The sequence below is a fragment of the Equus quagga genome, chromosome 13, assembly GCF_021613505.1.
Source record: "Equus quagga isolate Etosha38 chromosome 13, UCLA_HA_Equagga_1.0, whole genome shotgun sequence".
Lineage (NCBI taxonomy): Eukaryota > Metazoa > Chordata > Mammalia > Perissodactyla > Equidae > Equus > Equus quagga.
Genome location: NC_060279.1, coordinates 54629659 through 54635707, shown reverse-complemented (window position 1 = coordinate 54635707; position 6049 = coordinate 54629659).

Below are 6049 nucleotides of genomic sequence, written 5' to 3'. Positions count from 1 at the left end.
TCAGTCCCAAGAAAGGAAAACATAGAACGTTATATTTAGGGGCCTGAGCTCATCTGAACTGAGCTGGGGAGTCAAGGAAGGCTTCCTGGAGGAAGTGATATTTGAGCTGGCCCCTGAGTGATGAGTAGGAATGAACTAAGTGAAGAGAGGTGGGGAGACCTTTCCAGGCCATGGATACTGCATGTGCAGAGGCCCCATGGTGAGAGGAACATGGTGGTTTGAGGAACTGAAAAGTGGTTATTGTAGGTGCAGCATTGCCTGGATGTGGAGAGCAGCAGAGGTGAGACTAGGACATCCTGGGATAGTCTTCAGTGGCTCCCCTTTTTCCTTAGGGTAAAGTCTGACCAGCTCATTTTCCACCACACTCCCCCTCCCTGCTCCGGTCATAGGCAAAGATCCCTCCCTCCTGGTGGGGGCGAGGACTCCAAGGAGGAAACACCTGGAAAGGCTAGAGGAGTGGGACAGCTTTGTGCCATGGATCACACCTGACTAGGGGGCCAAGAGCTAGAGGTTCGGTTTCACTTCCTCTGAGTGAACAGAGGGAAGCAAGGGTTACATCGATGCCAAAGGCAAATGCACAGCCACGTTCATCTGTTTTCCTCCAGACGGCCTGCCTTTTGCTCAGTTGTAAGCATTTTGTCAATGGCTCTCTCCCGCTTTAGACTCCTTGGGAGTGGGGCATGTCTCCCTCAAGTGTCTTAGCCTGGCGCTGACGATCAGCGAGTGTTCAATAGTTGTTGAATGAATGAATGAATTTCAACTAACATTTGTTGCGTCCTTACCTTGTGCCAGTGCTGTACTTGGGTCATTCTCGTATGGTCTTCACAACAACTCTATGAGGAGGCAAAAGCTAAGAGAGGTTAAATACTTGGCCCAGGGACACACAGGTGGTAAAATTGGAGCCCGACAGCCCTCTTACCATGTATAAATAAACAAGTGAGCAGAGGGCTCTCCCAGAGCCAGCCTGGCAATTTCTGAGGCCAGAAGGCAAGCTCAGGAACCTATGACCCCAAAGACCCCAAAACTGGCACCAACACCAAATCTTAGAACCCTTGGATCATTCTCCCAGCCAATCCACATGAAATGGTGGGATGCCTGCTGGCTGGTAGCTCTGGGCAAGTTGCTTCACCTCTCTGGGCTTCTATTTCCAGATCTCTAAAATAGGAATGAGGGCCAGCCCCGGTTGCCTAGTGGTTAAGTTCAGTGCACTCTGCTTCAGCAGCCCAGGTTTGAATCCCAGGTGTGGACCTACACCACTTGTTTGTCAGTGGCCATGCTGTGGTGGCGGCTCGCATGTAAAAAGAGGGTAAGATTGGCAGCAGATGTTAGTTCAGGGTGAATCTTCCTCAGCAAAAATAAATAAACAAATAACATAGGAATGATAATTACTGATCTTATTTACGTCCCAGGGTAAGGAGGAACCAATGTAAAGAAAGGACATGAAAAATGACAGAAGTGCTTCAAACCTAGAAATCTACATTTTTACAGAAGAAATGTAAAAACTCAGTTTCCCCTCAGGAGGACACAGGCTGGGTTCCCCTACCTCTTCCTGAGGTCACAGTGCTTCTCCAACTTCAATGTGCACACAAAATGTTTGTCTCCTTAGGATACAAATTCTGGTTCAGTAGGTCTGGCTTGGGGCCTGAGGGCTGCATTGCTAACACTCCTGGTATCGCCCGTGCTCCGGTCCTCGGACGTCACTTTGAGTAGCAGGAGACTGGTGGATCTCAGCAATGCTTACACTGGGAACTCAGGGAGTCGGCTCGCTTCTCTGAGCACCACTTTCGTCAACTATATAGTGGGAGCAATGGTGCCCGCCTTGGAGCTGTAGATATTATAAATCCAAGCACAAATGGCATAATAATATAAGTGAAGTACCTGGCAGGAGCAGGGGCTATGTTGGTCCTTTCCCCGGTACTGGAAGGATGCAGGGGAAATGTGCAACTGCAGTTTTCTCCTTGGGTCAACAGAGGTCCCCTTTGCTTAATTTCTGTCTGTGAAGGTGAGGAGCCTGCAGCCTCAGAGGAGACTCCAGGCCCCTGAGTCACTGGGGCTCCTGGTGATTCGGTGGCTGCCTCGTTCTTCTGAGTGATGCTCCCATCCTGGGGCAAAGCCACCTCCAGATCATGGCCTCCAGTCTGACAGGGTAGTCAGACCCATCAAATCATCCCAAAACCTAATTGTGGAAGTACATGTGCAAGCTGTAGATTAGATATTAGAAATCCAGATTTGGTAATCCTTCATTGCTGTAATACAGTGAGAAAATTTTCAGGGGGCAAGGAGAAGGGCGACAGTGGTGACTAGGACACATGTGTATGGGGATGGACGGTAATTAGTCTTTAGGTGAATATGATATAGTCTACACAGAAATCGAAATATAATGATGTACAACTGAAATTTATATAACATTATAAACCAATGTTACCTCAATAAAAAGAAAGAAAGAAAGAAAAAATTTACAGTAAGTGTGGAGCAAAGCCAGAGACCTTGTAACTAGGAACAAGGCAAATACTATGTCCTCTAGACACTTCGTGTTTCCTGAGTGAGAATAGGCACAAGATTCATCCATTTGGTCATTCTTCCATTAAAAATGAAATTGATATATTTCCAGTCTAGCACGTAAGAAGCTTGGAAGTGGCTACCCCATCCTAACAATGAGTAAAAAGCTGAACCAACTGAAAGGTCAATAACTCTTCCTAGATCTGTAAGACAAGTCAGGTTACGGAGCACATCACTGTTCCCAAAATTGGAGGGAGTGACAGGCAAATACAGAGCAGAAACCTACAAGCAGTAACGTCTGCGGGAAGCAGTGCCCGGGTAGGGAAACCTGAGCTGTGATTGATGAATTGCTGGAGGCTCAGTGTGGACAAGTCTGAGAGAGAAACAGACCAGTTACGGGAGGGCCCACACTTCTGTGCATTTTACCTCCTGGAGCTCTACCAGCTTCTCACGGTAAACACCGGAGAACAATCCCCTCATGCCTCTGGCAGGGGAGGGTAAAAGGAACCATTCTGAAACGTGCCAGAGCGTTCTGTCCTTAACAAGATCTGCCCTCTGGAGAGACTTAAGATTTAACCACAGCCTAACCTGCTGGGGCTTTATCTGAGCCTAACTGACCTAGGGGAAAGGAAATACCCAAATCCAGCCAGCTCTAGCCTCTACTGCGGAGGAAGGGAAATACACGACTTCAGCCTCCTCTAGCCACTTAAAGGGGATTGGAGGGGGAACTGAGAAGTGTGGGTGAAGTTCACAGTCCAGAAGCACACAGGCTCATGAAAAGACAGTGATCAAATCATAAGACTGTAGAATGCTTCCCCTCTCCCACACCTCACCACCACGTTACTAAAAGCCTATTTACAGCAGTTTCTTTTACCCAGGATATTACGTCCACCTATCAAGAAAAAATTACAAGACATACTAAAAGGTGAAAAACACAGTTTGAAGAGACAAGGGAAGCCTCAGAGCTAGACTCAGATGTGGCAGGGATGTTGGAATTATCAGACCAGAAATTTAAAAGAACTATGATTAATATGCTAAAGGATTTAATGAATAAAATAGACAGCATGCAAGAACAGATAGGCAATGTAAGCAGAGAGATGGAAATTCCAAGAAAGATCCAAAAAGAAATGCTAGAGATAAAATTTAAAAAACACTGTAAGGGAGAAGAATGCCTTTAATGGACTCATTAGTAAACTGGATACAGCTGAGGAAAGAACCTGTAAGCTTCAGGATATCTCAATAGAAACCTCCAGAATTGAAAAGCAAATAGAAAAAAGACTTTAAAAAAAAAAACAGAACAGAAAACCCAAGAACTGTGGAACAAGTACAAGAGGAGTAACATACACAAAATAAGGAATACCATAAGGAGAAGAGAGAAAGGAACAGAAAAAATATTTAGAACAATGATGACTGAGAATTTCCCCCAAATTAAGGTCAAACACCAAACCACAGATCCAGGAAGCTCAGAGTACACCAAGCAGGGTAAATGCCGAAACATATGGCATCTAGTCATATCATTTGCAAAATACAAAAAAAAATCAAAGAAAAAAATCTTAAAAGAAGCCAGAGGAGGGTCTGGCCCAGTGGTGTAGTGATTAAGTTCACACACTCTGATTTGGCGACCGAGGGTTCATGGGTTTGGATCTTAGGCATGGACCTGCACACTTCTCATCAAGCTGTGCTGTGGTGGCATCCCACATACAAAACAGAGGAAGATTGGCACAGATGTTAGCTCAAGGCCAGTCTTCCTCACCAAATAAAAAAAAGAAAGAAAGAAACCAGAGGGGAAAAAAACACCTTACCAGGGCCCCACAGGGTGGTGTAGCAGTTAAGTTCACTTGCTCCACTTCAGCAGCCTGGTGTTCTGTTCAGATCCTGGGTGCAGACCTACACACCACTTATCAAACCATGCTGTGCAGGGCTGGCCCTGTGGCTGAGTGGTCAAGTTCATGCACTCTGCTTCAACGGCCCAGGGTTTCACTGGTTCAGATCCTGGGCATGGACATGGCACCACTCATTGGGCCATGCTGAGGCAGCATCCTAAGTGCCACAACTAGAAGGACCCACAACTAAAACATATACAACTGTGTACTGGGGGTGTTCGGGGGTCAGGGTGGGGGGTGGGAAGAAGATTGGCAACAGTTGTTAACTCAGGTGCCAATCTTTAAAAAACAACAACCATGCTGTGGCAGGCATCCCACATATAAGGTAGAGCAGGATGGACACAGGTGTTAGCTCAGGGCCAATCTTCTGGAGCAAAAGGAGGAAGATTGGCAGCAGATGTTAGCTCAGGGGTAAGCTTCCTCAAAAAAAATTTTTTAATAAAATAAATAAAATGATATAAGACTGTACTAAAAACCATGCTTCTCTGGAATGCTTTGTAAGGCCTTCCCAGGTTATAATTCTCACTCTGGCTCAAGTTAACAAAAAAAAACCAAACCTTACCTATAGAGAAGCAAAGATAAGATTCACATCTGACCTCTCGTCAGAAACCACGCAAGCAAAAAGAGAGCAGAGCAAAATATTTTAAATGTTGAGAGAGAAAACCACCAACCTAGAATTCTGTACCCTGAAAAATTATCCTTCAAAAGTGAAAGAGAGGGAGCCGGCCCCATGGCCGAGTGGTTAAGTTTGCACACTCCACTTTGGCGGTCCATGGTCTCACCAGTTTGGATCCCAGGCACGGACCTAACACCACTCATCAGGTCATGGTGAGGCGGCCTCCCCCATGGCACAACCAGAAGGACCCACAACTATAATATACAGCTATGTACTGGGGGGCTTTGGGGAGAAGAAAAACAAACAAACAAAAAAGATTGGCAACAGATGTTAGCTCAGGTGCCAATCTTAAAATCAATCAATCAATCAAAATAAGCGTTAAAGATAGCTAAGAAAAGCAGAAGAGAAACAGAAAGAGATGGAAAAAGAGAGCTAAGAATATTAGAGTTTCAACTGATGTTTCAACATCTAACAGGAGTCCCAGAAATAAAGAACAGAGAAAACGGGTAGGGGAAAGGGAGGGCAGCATAGAAGGGGGATATTATCAAAGAAATAACCCAAGAAAAGTTCCTAGAACTGAAAGATGTCAGTCTCCATATTTGGACTGGTAAATTGAATTTTAAGAGCTGCACACCAGAAATAAAGAGAAAAATCTTAAAAATTTTCTGAGATGGTGGGGGCAAGGAGGGCACACTTCTTAGCACCACTGCAAGTGAGAAGAAAACATATCAATGCTTTCATAATTTTGAGTGACCATTTTCAACCTATATTTCAGTATACAACTAAACTCCTATCAGGTGTGAGGCTCAAATTAAAATATTTCCAGGAGCTGGCCTGGTGGTGCAGCGGTTAAGTTTGCACATTCTGCTTCAGCGGCCCGGGGTTCGCCAGTTCAGATCCTGGGTGCGGACATGGCACCTCTTGGCAATCCATGCTGTGGTGTGCGTCCCACATATAAAGTGGAGGAAGATGGGCACGAATGTTAGCTCAGAGCCAGTCTTCCTCAGCAAAAAGAGGAGGATTGGCAGCAGATCTTAACTCAGGGCTAATC